Source organism: Sarcophilus harrisii, chromosome X, assembly GCF_902635505.1.
Source record: "Sarcophilus harrisii chromosome X, mSarHar1.11, whole genome shotgun sequence".
Classification (NCBI taxonomy): Eukaryota; Metazoa; Chordata; class Mammalia; order Dasyuromorphia; family Dasyuridae; genus Sarcophilus; species Sarcophilus harrisii.
The window spans coordinates 50788195-50803713 of NC_045432.1; the positions used below are offsets into that span (position 1 = coordinate 50788195).

Sequence of the window (15519 nt, forward strand, 5' to 3'; positions counted from 1 at the left end):
TGTAGCTCCTTCACAGGATTCATTATTTGCATGAATTAAGACTGAAATGTATAACAATAAAAATGCCTTTTGTGACAGAATTTCAAAGCCAAATCCCAGAATCTCAGAGTTGGAGGAGACCTCAGAGGTCGTCCATTCTCACCTGTATCTGAGCATGAATATGCCTTATACCATTATTTTCTTTCAAAGGACCATAAAAGTGAAGTCTTAGCATTTTTCAGACTCAAGCAAGCCAGAATAATTCTGTGCATTCTCTTAGAAACTACAGTGCATTCAATTAACTTGTAAACAAACTCACTTGCTTTCAAGATACTTTAAAGATAGTCATTGTGAATGGAGCTATTTACTATACTTTATCATTCACATATTTACTGAGAATGTGAACTTAATGATAGCTTTCTTAAATGCTTTAATAGATCTGTAATCTATGTGTGGACAATCTGCCTACTAATTAGTCAATCAACAAGCACTGGAGATACAAAGATGAAAACAAAAAGGCCCTGCCCTCAATGAGCTTATATTCTAACCAATGGAGATCATAGTGCATATCTGCTTTTTCATCCTGTATGACAGTTGTCTCTTCATTGATTCTCCATAGAGGATTTGCCCAGGGCACCAGAGGCCTTTCCTAGGTCTAGATCTTTTTACATTTTTGGGGTGCCGCTAGCACTTAGGCTTACTATTTCTTTGTTATACTTTACTCTTGTTATCTGACAACCCCACATCCTTTTCTGCTTTTATATTTCTTGAATGATTTCAGATGGAATCACCTGAAGAATACTAGTGTTAAAAAGATAGGTTTTCTTGTCAGGTAGCATCTTGGGATTCTTGAAAGTGTTATACACTTTCTCAGTTGCAGTACATCACATTGTCTCACCCTGTTCAATTTTGACCCAGCTCATTACTTTCTGTAGTATCTGGTCAAGAAACTGTACGTTAGTATTGATGGACTCTCCTCCTGGATCACTACTTTGTCATGGTGAAGAGGTTTGCATAGCTCAAGGAAACTATGAGCTATGCTGTGCAGATTTACCCAAAATGCTTTCGAATTATGGTGCTGGAGAAGACTTTTGAACATTTCTTGACAGCAAGGAGATCAAATTATACTTAAAGAAATTAATTCAGACTATTCATCAAAAGAACAAATAAAGTTTAAATACTTTGGTCACATAATGAGAAGATGGGACTCATTGGGAAAGACCTTGATGTTGGGAAAGACTGAAGGCAAAAGGAGAAGGGAACAGAAGAGAATGATAAGGCTAGATAGTATTATGTGAAGCAATGAATATGAATATGAATAGACTTTGGGAGATGGTGGAAGATAGAAGCAACTGGTATGCCATGATTCTTGGGATTGCAAATTGTCAGACATGACTGGATGATTCAACCACCACTACCACGCACCATCACTGCCACCATCACTATCACCACCCACTTCAACAATTGTTGACCTGATTCAATAAGGGTGTCTATCCAGTTATATGTTGTAATTTGTGCAATAAGCATACCACTGAGTTTTGTTACTTTGCTTATTCATTCAGTTTTTGTAAGGGTTTTGGGGCTGATTTTTTTTGAGTGATTGTGAACTTTACTGAGAGTCCAAGTGATATTCTGAGGCTTTGTACAACGAACCCAAAGCTATCAGCAAATAGTATTTCATGGAGGATCCTTCATCATCCACGAGGGATCTATTCTATTTGAACTCTATACACGATGCTAATCAATAAGCATCTGTTAAATACCTACTATGTGCCAAGGACTGGGGTTATGGAAACAAAAATCAAAGAGCCTTTAGCCTTAAAGAGTTTTCATTCTCTCTGTGGAGAATACAGATATAGAAATAAAGCTATATCAAAGATATAAATACAAAAAGATTGATTGTAAAGGGCTTTAGGTGCCAAACTAGAGTTGTTTGTGTTTGATCCTAGAGATGACAAGGAGTATGTGACTGTTATGGAATATTATTGTTCTGTAAGAAATGACCAGCAGGATGATTTCAGAGAGGCCTTCCTTTCAGAAGCTGTCATCTATCATTTTTGGTCCAACCATTTGGTGTGTTCCTTTCTTTCAGATATCTTAAATTCAGGGTCCCGATATTTTCAAAATTGTGCTGCCTCTATCATGGTTATCTTTTGTGTTTACTAGGCCAGGTGCAGCTTTTCTCATGTAGCAATCTGGTACTTAAGTACTATAAACCACTGGAGAAACACTGGTAAATTTGTTGTACTTTTTTGCTGTTTATTATCTGCCCTTCCTTTCCAACTATATGTGCTCTTAGGGTGACTTGACTTAGTTGGTGTTAGGAATTTGGACTGATCTACATCTAAGAGTGAAAAAAAGAAAACAGGTATGTTCCAGAGGCTATAGGGGACACAAAATAAATACCTATTGGGAAATGGCAGGAAGTAGTTTCAGGCATGGTATTCAGTTCAGAGGCTGAGAATGAGACTTGGGAGCAGTGATTAATGAAGGGTGGAGGGATGGCTGGTGATTGTGGTAAGAGTGCGTTGGTTGTATGTTGCATTGACAGTGAGAAAGTATCATACTTGAAACCTGCATCTGGTGTGGTGTGGTTATGTATGTGATCGTATGCCAGAGACCGGAGGCTATGTTTCAGAGCAAATGCAAACTTCCCTCTTTCCTCCTCCCTCCCCCCACAATGATTCCAACGCGCGCCCGCACACACACACACACACACACACACACACACACACAGAATTATTCCAACAGAATGATCCATGATGAAAAGGCTGTAAGATCAGCGCACATCTCGGAGTGTTGTTTTTGGTCAGTTATTCAATTATGTCTGAGTCCTCATGATCCTATGGACCCATACCATGCCAAACTATCCATGAGGTTTTCTTGGCACAGTTATTGAAGTGGTTTGCCATTTCCTTTTCCAGTGGATTAAAGTAAACAGAAGTGAAGTGACTTGGTCAGGATCACATAGCTAGTTAAGGGTATGAAGCTGGTTTTGACCTCCATGGCAGCACCATCTAGCTGCCTCCATGTCTCATATCTCATGCCTGAATTAAGGGCTGCCAGGTTCTTTTTGGTTTCCTTTCAGCAAAAAATTCCTCTGGGGCCACAGGGTGACCTAGAACATAGGGTGCCATGACAGTATAATGACGGTTGAGTCTTATTCCAACTTTTCATAGAGTCTTTTTCTTTTCACTGTTCACTCTGTGAGGCATAATTGCTCATAGTCCATCATGCCCCTCCTCTGTTATGTTTTTCATGTGTTCCTTCCGTGATCCTTGTCTTGATAAGAAATCACAGAATGACAGCATCTCAGAGTCAGAAAAGATCTCGGAGGTTGGTGTATAATCCAACTTGAACCTCACGACAGCTTCTCAGAGAAGTCATTAGAGATGACTGACTGCTGTGATCCCCACATAGCAATTAGTTTCTTCTCTGTTATGATATAGTGGAGAGACAGTCAAAATAGATAGGAGGGTTGGCCTTAATACCAGAGAGACCTCACACATTACTGACAGATACTGGATGGTCATGGGCAAACCAATTAGCCTCTCCATCTCCTCTTTCTGTGACTATCAGCTATAGGACAATTTCCTGAAATGCGTTGGTGGAAACAGTATGGAGAGTTCGTTAAATCAGCGAAATAACAGGTCTGGACCCTCCCTCTTCTTTTCACAAATTCTGTTTTTCAGTGAATTGGTATCTTTTTCAAATCTATTTTGTAAAGAGTTACATGCTTTCCCCATTTCGTCATCTATTTTTAAGGAGTTTTCTTCAGATACTTTCTGTTTTTCCTTTTCCATACCTTCTTGCAAAGCACTCATTTCCTTTCCCATTTTTCTTCTAACTCTCTTTTGAGATCCTTTTTGAAATCTTCCAAGAAAGTCTTGTGAAATGGGAACCAACTTATATCTCCCTTAGGGGCTTCATCTGGAGTTGATTTGCCTTTAGGATTCTTACGGTTTGAGGGCTGTTCTCTCTCTCCAAAAAAGTTGTCTATGTGGACCCTCCCTCTTCAGATGATATAGTCAGTGTTGTCCTTTGTGCTGTTGTTCAGTGCTCACCACGCCTAGCACTTTCTGATTATCTTCTTTTTTATTATAGCTTTGTATTTACAAGACATATGCATGGGTAATTTTTCAGCATTGACAGGTAGTCCAATACATGTTAAATATGTTAAAGTGTATGTTAAATGCAATATATGTATACATATTTATACCGTTATCTTGCTGCACAAGAAAAATTGGATTTAGAAATAAGGTAAAAATAACCTGAGAAGGAAAATGAAAATGCAAGCGGACAATAACAGAAGGAGGGGAAATGCTGTATTGTAGCCCACACTCATTTCCCATACTTCTTTCGCTGGGTGTACCTGGTTCTCTTCATTACTGAACAATTGGAATTGATTTGGATCATCTCATTGTTGTAGAGAGCCACGTCCCTCAGAATTGATCAACATATAGTGTTGTTGAAGTATATAATGATCCCCTGATCCTACTCATTTCACTCAGCATCAGTTCATATAAGTCTCTTCAGGTCTCTCTGAATATTTATCCCACTGGTCATTTCTTACAGAACAACAATATTCTGTAACATTCATATACCATAATTTATTTAGCTATTCTCCAACTGATGGGCATCCATTCAATTTCCAGTTTCTGGCCACTACAAAGAGGGCTGCCACAAGCATTCCTGCACATACAGGTCCCTTTCCCTTCTTTAAAATATCTTTGGGATATAAGCCCAGTAGTAATACTGCTGGGTCAAAGGGTATGCATCATTCTCAGAATGGCTGGATGTGTTCACAATTCCACCAACAATGTATCAGTGTCCCAGTTTTCCCACATCCCCTCCAACATTCCGCATTATCTTCTTGAGGAAAGTCTCCATGGTATAAAAGCAAACAGACTTGTAGAGGCCTAGAGGTAGCTAAGTGATACAGTGCTTAAGAGGCTGGATTTGGATCGGGAACAGCTGGATTCAAATGTGGCCTCAGGTACTTAGTAGATGTGTGACTAAGGGCAAGTCACTTAACTGCTGTCTGCCTCAGTTTCTTCAACTGTAAAATGCATAGACCTACCTCCCAGAGTTGGAGGATCAAATGAGATGATATTTGTAAAATTCTTTGCAAATCTCAAAAGCCCAACATAAATGCTAGCTCTTGTTAAGAAACTTTTGAATAGTGTACAAACCTTCATTTCTTAATCCTGGACCGTATTTTCCAGCTTATTTTAAACTATTCTCCCTTGAGCCTTCCTTTGCATTGAAGTTAAGGAGTATAGAGTTATATATTGCTTTGGTGTGTTGGACCCCATCGAGTTCTTTGTAGAATTCTTCTGCTTAATTCACCCTTTGCACCAGGTGTCAACATGCAAACTGCAATTGTCTTTATGACCATTTCAAAGCAAGATGACCAAGTATCTCATAAAATGCTATTTCTTAGTGCCTTTGGGCACATGAGAAAACCAACTCCACCTTTACATATTTCCCCAAGAAAAAATTGGAAGCTATCCTTATATTTAGTTGCAACTTCTCTTTGTCTTCTTTCACTTAGAGATGGGCATGGCAATTTGGCCTGATTCATTCCCTCTTTTAATTTGTCATCTCTTCTGTTGTTGGTCAGAGATCTCACATCAGGGGACCAGCTAATGAATTAACACGTAACCTTTAAAATGGCCTACGAAGTATGTGATTCATGGGAGCTTCCATCTTATTCACTGGTAGTCTGTCACAGTCACTATGAAAGTAGAACCCAAGATGGGAGATCATTTTGTCTTTCTTTGTTTCATGTTAAAGAATGCATCACCTTATAGCCAATCTCTCAGTCATAAGTCTCTCAGTCCTAAGCATGGCTACCAATCAATATATTGTAGATGACCCAACCAACAATGAAGAACTCGGTGAAGAAGGGCTTTCTTCCTGAGAAAGTACTATTCTACCATATTCAACGTATGCACTGTGTTTATGTAATTACTTGAAAATCCAGGGGAGGCCTGACTTACAGCACTTATTATAACTAAATGGTAGCAAACGGCTTAGTAATGGCGTTAAAAGCAGACACCAGTGTACATAGATGTTACTTTCATTTCAATGAAATTGCATTGCTACCTGCAGTGATATCCACTCTACTTCTAATCTAAATCTATTTCTACACAACAGAGATGAACAAAACCATGAAAAGCCTGCTCTGGTAACAGGACAAGTATCTGAACCCCCACAGGCCTCTGGAGAACATCTGCCCACCTAGTTATTACCACTGAGGAAACTGATTTTGCTACCTACTAACCACCTAGTGCCAAATGTAACCCGCACTCCAGGCTTGTAATAGTTGGAGACAAAGAAAAAGGAAGCAAAAACTTTGCACTGTAATGGCTAAGTGAAGAGCTGAATATTAATTTCCTTTCTTATTTTATATTAGTAAATTGTGAGGGCAACTTGGAGTAATGGAATTGGGATCAGGCCTAGCCAGGGCTTTTGGTCCTGACTCTTCTTACTTGTGTGGCTGTGAACATGTCACATTCATTCCCTGGGTTTCTATTGTATTCGCAAATATGGGGGCTAGATTATATAATGTCGAAGATCTCTTCTGGCTCTAAAATGATGATCCAATAGGCTTCATGCATTTTACCTTTTTAGCAGATCTTATCAATGACCATCCACTTGGTCACTTGGATAAGAAAGGGAAGAGAAGTAATGGTCTCCTCTTCGACTATTTAGGTCATCTAATTAACTGAGGGGAACGGCCTCCTTTTCTTGAATTTCCCTTAGGAAATAGTTAACTGTAAATGTATTTCCCCTTAAAATCCAACTCTTATCCTACTTTTTCAAGAGGGTAGAGTTGCCCCCTTTCCCCAAATTCCTGCAAAAGTATAAGATGTGGATAAGCACAAGACCAGAAGTCAGAAGAATTGTATTCCAGGCCCGGTTTCTCTGCTTCCTAATTGTATGATCTTGGACAAGTCACTTATGGGATCAGAGGGTCATAGATTTACAGCTAAAAGACATCATAGAAGCTACCAGGGCCAACTCCCTCAGTTTACAGAGGAGGAAACTGAGGCACACAGAGGTTAAGTAACTGGCCAATGGTCACCTGGTTAGAATGTTCTAATTAGGAATTTGGACCAAGGCCTTCCTGACTTCCAATCCAGCACACTCACAACTACTCCATGCTTCCTCTAAAATTTCTGTAAACTAGTGGTGATAATCACTGCCCTGTCTGCCTTGAAGGGCTGCTGATCCACAGATAATCAGTCAACTAACACTTATTAAACACCTACTCTGTGCCACCCACTGTGCTAAATAAATGCTGGGTATAAAATGAGAGAATGGATGTGCAGATATCTTGTAAACTACAACATGTTTTTTTCTAATAAGAAATTGTTAGTATTGTTCCTAGTTTAAGTCTGGGATCATAGCCTCTTTTTTTCTTCCTACAGCAAACCCCACTTATTTTATCCTAACACAGCTAGCCAGCCAGTTTCCCTCCTCTTCCAGATGGATCCATCTGATGCAAGAAGTTAGTATATAAAGAATACTAGCTTTAGACCTGGCTCCAAATTCTGGCTTTACCACTTTACCACCTTGATGACTTCTGGCAAGTCCTTTAACTTTTCTGTGTCTCAATTTGCTCATTTCTAGGATGAAAGGCTCTGACTAGATAATCTCAAAGGTCCTCTCCCACTCAACATCATCTACTTTCTCTTAGTGAACCACACGATATTGGTATTAATTTCTTGAATATATTGATGTTAAATTTAACCCCTGCCCCTTTGAGGTTGTCTGATTGCTGATTATTATGTCACTGCTTGCCACTGAATCCACTAAGCCTTTTATCATACTCCATGGAGTCCTAGGTTCATTGCTCAGCCCTGTTCTGCTCCCAATCACTCCTCTCGTCCCTTGAGCTCATACTGCACCCAAGGTTCTCATTCTGGTGAGTTTCCTTCTCTCTTCCATATTTTTCCCATTCCCTTGTGAGAACGAAAGGTTCTGTTGTAGTCTTGTGCATCACTACAGTCAGGACTTGTTCAGTTTGCTTCATCATCTCTGACCATTCAGCTTATCTTCCTAGTGTGCCAAGGAAGTAACTTAGTTTGGCATGATTGGCATTCCCCAAATTTGTATTGACTGCTGTTTCTCACTGAGGAGTCCTCTTGCTGTTCTGCAATGACTTCCTTACTAATTGGATATTTTACTAATTTACCAGATATTGAAATGAAATTTGCGATTTTAATTCCCTGGATTTTTTGCAAGAGTGAAAAAGCCTCCCCAAACCCCCAGGCTTCACCATGACTCCCAAGTAACCTCATCATCATAAACCAGGGGGACAGAGAATGACATTTCTACTTGGTGACATTTCCTCTTCAGACTTACAAATTATAATTTAAAAGAGTCATCATGAACTCCACTTATTTCTTGAAATGCTTTTTGACTTTCATATTTTACCAACTCACATTATTTCTGACCTAACTGTCATAGCAAATACTTTGCAAGTGTTAAGCAGCTATATTATAGTGCTTCCTTTGTGCAAAGTGGACATTTGCTCTTTTATATGGAAATATTAACATTTGAAATGTAATGACATTTTCTTAAAAGGTTTTTGTTTTTTTGTTTTTTTTACATATTCTGCTGAACAGCTATCTGTCCACTAAAGATATGTTTCTAGTTGCCCTGGCAACCAACAATTGGGCGTAGTTAACTATTTACAGTTTCCAAAGTGATTACAAATGGGTCTCACCTAGCCTCGCCCATTACCTGTTGGCACTGGAATGCCCTCTTCAGTCTTGGGAAAGAAGTGACAAAGAGAGATTCGAAGAATATTTGCAGGGGAACAGGTAGTTGGTCATCTTACAATGAATTTTATGTTTCATTGAAAACTATGAAAGGCTTTTTAAGCTAGTTTGTTTCATGATATTCTCTCCAGGACTCCATCTGACTAAGAAGCCGTGTGCAGCAAGGTGTCTGTAAGGTGTTGGACTTGTCTCCAGTGCCCACTGTGGCCAACATTTTGTGAAGAGGACGATCTAGACCCGGCAAATAACATGCTGATGCTACATTCCCTTCTATTCCATTGCTATGAGAAAGTGGTAAGAAAACGTTTCTGTTCTCAAACATTGTTGTTCACTTTTCATAAGTATGCTCATGGTGAACTGAGTTGGTAAGTTAAATCCTTAGGAGATTGTTGGTTTTAACAGATATAGAAAAATAAAATGTTTTCATTTGAATCAAATAATGGGTAGCAGTGCCCTTTTTCATTGAGTGTTGCATACATCCTTTGCTAGAAAGTTTTTTTATTGCCAAGTGATACTTGTGAGAGTCTTCATTACTTGAATTATGAAATAAGTTCCCTTGTAGTAAATTGTATTCTTAGAAAAGAGCCAATTCAGAAAGCTTGCCATTGTCCTTTTTACCTGTTGATACACAAACCTGATTGCTCTTCATATGTCTGCTGTTGGAACAATTGTTCAGCATCTCTAGTGCAGTGTCTGCTGATGAATTTTCTCATTTGTCAGTGTAAGGAATTGTCAAGTTTTCAAACAAATCAAAAAATACTCATTCTGATGAAAATGTTTCGTGTACTTTATTTGATGACTTCTCAAGGATATCTCGGGATTTGTATCTGTAGTAAAGGGATTTGTAAAACTGTTGGTGTATAGTTCTAGCCACCTGATTGTTTCTTTCTAGGTGTCCAGTACATGCTAAAGTTTTGCAAGCCTGCAATGGCATATTATTGCACAGGTTCCACCATTTCATTGTGTGATCTGCATCAAACAATAGAGATGAGATCCTTAAGGATGATCTCTCTAATTTCTGGTCCATAAACCTTCTATGTCCATAAACAAATCTGAATTACTCAGCTATTTATTTTGGGCTTCTTGGTGATATGTTGTTTAAATTCCTGTGGTTATTGACAATGGAACATATTTTAATTTTACTCTTGGGTCTTAGCTGTTTCATAGACATTATTGTGGGAAAAGTCACTTTCAGGTGCCATTAAGCAAATGTAGTAGCGTGTGTGTGTGTGTGTGTGTGTGTGTGTGTGTATGTGTGGATAGACAGACAGATAGATAGATAGATATCTATATCATGTCTTTACTATTGCTTTGTGAAGTGAGGTATGTGAGTTCCAGAAATTTTTCCATAAATTTTAAACCTGTTTATTTTGTGCTTTGAGAATAGCTATCAATCTTCTTCCACTTTTTTGACGAAGTAGCATGAATCTTTCTTTAAGTGAGAATAGAAAAAAGATTTGTTATATATTTACTCTGTGCCAGGCACCATGCTAAGGACTTTAAACAAATCTTATCTCATTTAGTCCTCACAGATATGAGTTTATTGTTAGCCTCATTTTATACAGTTGTGGAAACTGAGGCAGACAGAAATTAAGTGACTTGCTCAGAGTAGATTCTGAGTCTGCATTTGAATTGAGGTCTTCCTGGCTCCAAGGCCAGCGTTCTGTCTTGGGTAATGGGAACATTAATCTTGCATGGATTTTTTGTTTGGACACCTTCTGTATCTGATTCTGTCCATTTTCCCATGGCTTAGAGTATAGTCAAAAGCATGCCTTAATACTGATGCTGCTTAAATGCTAATTGCTCTAAATGTGTTCTTCACTTTACATTTGGCTTCTAGATTTAAAGCTAGAAGAGATCTTAAAGATCATCAATTTCAATACACTGATTTCATAGATTGAAGAAACTGAGGCTCAGGGAAGTTGCTCAGGGTCATTCAGTTAATATGTGAGAGGCAAAGCCAGATCTTCATGTCGCCTGATGCAGTCTCTCCACTCAGCCTTGTTGCCTCAGCTTTCTCCTTGGCAGCCTCATGCTTGATGGAGCTTGCCGGGAGAAGACCAAAGGATTTCTAAGTATTTTTTCATCCATTGATTCAATTTGACCTCTGGATTCAAGTTCAAAGCTTTCAATCTGTTTTTCCTTGCTATACATTAAGAATTTTTACAAGCTAAAATTGAGTTCAAGTGATATTTTGATATTGTTAGAAAAAGTTTCTGAGATGAAGTAGTTGTTTAATTTTAAAATTTGTATATTCTACATTTGAAAAATACCAACAAACTGAACATTTCCATATACAAAGAATGAAAAAAAGATTGTGTTTGAAAACAGGAATCTCATTTATGTAGAGCTATTTTATTTAAGTATATGCTAAATACAGCATGTTGGTTCCAGATGCTGTTCCATTTGTCTGTTCTTCCCTTAACTCTTTTCTGTGCATTTAAAAAAATGCTCCATTGATGCTCTCTCTTTTTCTCTCTGTCTCTCTTTCTCCCTCCCTTTCCTTTTCTCTCTGTCTATCCACCTGTCTCTGTCTCTCTATGCCTTTCTCTGTCTCCTCTCTCTCTCTGTTTCTATCTCTCCCTTTCCTTCTTCCTTCCTTTCTAGCTCTAGTTCTTCCCCCTTCTCTCTATCAAGAGATGGGAAGAATGCTTTCTCCTTGGTCTATTTCATGTGTTTTTCAGTGAAACATTATAGCTTGACATCCATATACACTGAGTGATTAATATGATCTTTTGGTGTGATTTCTTCTGTGATTTGAAAGCTATCTTCTGTTTTCAGAAGTAATGATAGTCACTTAAAGGCTAGATAGAGCCAGAGCAGGCTTAAGCTGTTTCCCTGAAAGATGCCATGTTTTATGTCATTTTTTCTTGACATTATTGCCTTTGTGACATGTTTTAGATGAGGGACATTCTTCCATGTGGGCATGTAGGGGGCACAGTACATAGAGTGTCCAGGATTGAAGTCGGAAGATTCCCTCCAACTTTGGACTACTTGTCTGTGAACCTCTGTAGTTCAGAGGAAAATTTTTCTCCTACCTAGATTTCATTGTTCGAGCATAATTTTATTCTAGTGCATGCCTCTGGAATCATAGTGGCAGAAAGAATCTGTGATCTGTATCATCAGAAAGCTTTTGAGATCTTTAGCATCAGATCTACCATTGACCCTATCTTTTTACTTTCTACACAAGCACAATCACTGTGATTGGTAGGCTTCACAATGTCTAGTGTTGCTGTGAGGTCAGATATTACCCATGGGACCAGAATGAGCAACCCCCTACCCCCCGCTGACAGCTCGCATGAAACAGAGGTGATTCTTTGCTTTATTGAGATGTGTCTTTTTCACTGATGTGATGGTTGTCTTAATATGGAACAGAACCCCAAAAGCCGAGCACATCCCTCATCAGCTTCTTAGAATATTTTGATCATTAATGTCCTGATGATGAAGAAAGGTTTTTACCTTTCAAAAAATCAATACTTTCACCATACTGAGAAATTGCCTTATCCAGCTTATTAAAATGTAAGTGGGGTACCAAGAGGCTATTTTTCCCCTTTGGAAAGAATAAGAAAGAGAAGTGAGAAAGAGATGATGATAAGAAATAGGAGAAGAAATTTTCTTATGTTTACTCTTTTCTGATTCAGAAACTATCATCTATGGACAGTATCTCTAGCCATGGCAGAGCAATTCCTGCCCATTTGGCATCTAAAAATACCATGTTCATTTTCATTCCTCTGCCATTCCAGTGGTAAGAGTGTTTACTTTCATGGCAATGATAGTTCATTTTTCATTATCATGATTTAGATTCAAACAGTGTCAGGGAGAGTGGGTCAGATTACCTTTTTGGGGGGATAGATATGCAGAAAGAGAATGCGTTAGTCTATCACTAATGGACAGCAGCTCTTTCTTCTATTGAGGGCCATGAACAAAATAGGAAAATGCTTTGATAGGAAGTGCAAATGTTTTTATTTTAAAAGATGCACACCAGGGTCTTTTGGCAACTGAAATGGCTCAAAAGTTCTGGGTTTTAGTTCTAGAGAGAAGCTGCACATGTTAAAGGTGACCCAGAAATGAATATATTTATGCATAAAATGAATTAACAAAACGTCAAGGAAGATGGATTGAAAATGCCGTCCACTCTTGGTATTTTCAGGAAATCCTCAGTTTGAATGTGGCTACATTTGGCAGGTCTAAGAGATAAATTGTGGAAAAGCTTGTTTTATATGAAATCACCTGGTGCTTCTTTTGCTCAATGCACACAATTTCTATATTTCTTCCCTTCTTCTAATGGGAAGAAAATCTTCTTCTAATAGATTGTAATGAAAACAATAATAAAAGAATTTAGGAAAGTTTAAAGCCTTAAATGACTTACAAGTGTTTTCTGGTCACTTTCAATACCAGAGGCAGCCCTAGGCTAAGAGTCCAGTTAAACCGTGTTGATGGCCATGAATGCATTTTGCTGAGCCATATTCTCTTGATCCCCACGGGCCTTCCTTCCACTGTCTCCCACTGCCTGGCGCTCTCTGATTTTGTGGTCGATGCATGTCTCAAGGCAGTGCCTGATAATAAAATTCCCCCTCCACTTTCCCCGTCCACATTTCATTTTCTTCTTGACTCTGAACCCAGGTTAATTGGTAAAGCTTTACAAGGGCTCTGAACACACTGCGGATGCCTGGTGAAAATGGAGAAAGACACCATTAAGAAGAAAATCAGAGTGTCTTAGATCACAGGTGTCAAACACCTGGCCCATTGTGGCCCCCTAGTGGGCCCAAACCCAACTAAGATGTAATGGGGAAATAGTTTAACAAAATCATTTTAAAAATACAATTAAAAATAAATAAAAATAAAAACACAATAGAACATGGCTCATGCTAATTTGTGGTTTTTAAAGTCGATCTGAAGTCCACAGAGATCCTTATGCACCATTTAGTTTGACATCACTGTCTTTGATCATTTATGATCTTAGAAAAAAGACTGGACAGAATTTGTGTGTGGTTCAGATTCCATTTAGCAAATGTTAATAACTTTATTTAATTATTAATTTTAGCTCCTGACCTCCAGGAAAATTCTTCTCTGGTGACTCTTCATGGAGGTGACCTTAATTTTTAGGAATTTAAAGAAGACCTAAAGGAAGGTCTGTGTTCAAACCCCACCTACCCGTGTGACCTAGCAGTGTGGCCATAGGCAAGTCATTCAATTTCTGTGAACCTGTTTCCTTATCGGTAAGAATGGGTATGATAATACTAGTAGTACCTATCTCATAGAGTTGGTATGAGTTTCAAATGAGATTATGAACATAAAACCCATTATAAACTTTAAAGCATTATATAAAAAATGTCAGTTATTATTATTGTTAAGTGTGATGAAACTTATTCAGAGAAGATTGACTACCAGGTAATGATTTCTTTCAGCAATTGTAATTCATAAGACTATTTACTATGGTGCGATAGGGTTAAATTTTATGTTGGTAGAAGACTTGCTCACATTGGTAAAATTGTGGATCTTTTGCAGTGTTGCAGAAATGTTCTGAAGAAATCACAGCAAGTCTACACACATAGTGGGAGAAAATAGAAATTAATTTTTGCTTTTCTCTTCCTTAGTGTGTTGTTGGACTGGGGCTAAGTTTATAGGCTATGGATATTATATGTATCAGAGTGTTCAAATCATCCCACTCTGTTTATCTCACCCCTGATCCATTCATTCTAGATTTCCCTAGATGCAACATTAAGCCTGTTCAGATTGACTGAGGGATTTGGTCACATCCCCTGGGGTCTGTATAAAACCATCTTGTTAATTGTAACCAATTTTTAATTGAGTGGAGAGCCAGGAGACAGTGTTCCAGCTCAGTCCCTGAGAAGGAATCCATTGGGGGTAGGGGGGATGGCCATCATGGAGGAGCAGAACTTTGGGTCTCAGCCTCAGTCTCCTTATCTTCTCTTGGTCAGAAAAGGACCCTGCGAGCTTTAGAGTTTGGAGGATTTTGGACTTACTGTCTCCTCATTGACATCCTAGCAGTATCCCTGGAAAACTTAATAGCAATGTCTGCAGCAGGAGCCAAGGACAGAATGGATGCAGAATCAATGCTGTACAAGGAGCCCAACAGAAGCTCCCTCATGTCTAAGAGGAACATCTTGAGGATTGCAGCAAAAGGACTTCCAGGAATTGTGAGTTACCCATTTGCTACAGGTAGTCTCTAAGCTTGAGTCCACTTTCCTCTGGGCTTTGTATATGCTTGTGAGAGTGTGTCACAGACTTCTTTTTTTTTTTATTTAATAGCCTTTTATTTACAGGATATATACATGGGTAACTTTACAGCATTAACAATTGCCAAACCTCTTGTTCCAATTTTTCACCTCTTACCCCCCCCACCCCCTCCCCTAGATGGCAGGATGACCAGTAGATGTTAAATATATTAAAATATAAATTAGATACACAATAAGTATACCTGACCAAAACGTTATTTTGCTGTAGAAAAAGAATCAGACTCTGAAATATTGTACAATTAGCTTGTGAAGGAAATCAAAAATGCAGGTGTGCATAAATATAGGGATTGGGAATTCAATGTAATGGTTTTTAGTCATCTCCCAGAGTTCTTTTTCTGGGCATAGCTAGTTCAGTTCATTACTGCTCCATTAGAAATGATTTGGTTGATCTTGTTGCTGAGGATGGCGCGGTCCATCAGAACTGGTCATCATCTAGTATTGTTGTTGAAGTATATAATGATCTCCTGGTCCTGCTCATTTCACTCAGC

At 38.6% G+C, this 15519-nt stretch overlaps 1 long non-coding RNA gene across 2 annotated transcripts in view; it reads left to right on the top strand.

Annotated features, from left to right (window-relative positions):
• Positions 1 to 15050, top strand: part of LOC116420383 — an 84523-nt gene extending 69473 nt beyond the window's left edge. Inside the window, exons 7-10 of one of the 2 annotated variants that reach the window (XR_004230663.1) lie at positions 8616 to 8813; positions 8903 to 9065; positions 13816 to 13990; positions 14714 to 15050. This is a non-coding gene — a long non-coding RNA (uncharacterized LOC116420383). The remainder of the gene's footprint in view (positions 1 to 8615; positions 8814 to 8902; positions 9066 to 13815; positions 13991 to 14713) is intronic. The other variant, XR_004230664.1, reaches the window with a different exon arrangement.
• Positions 15051 to 15519: the final 469 nt, after the last annotated feature.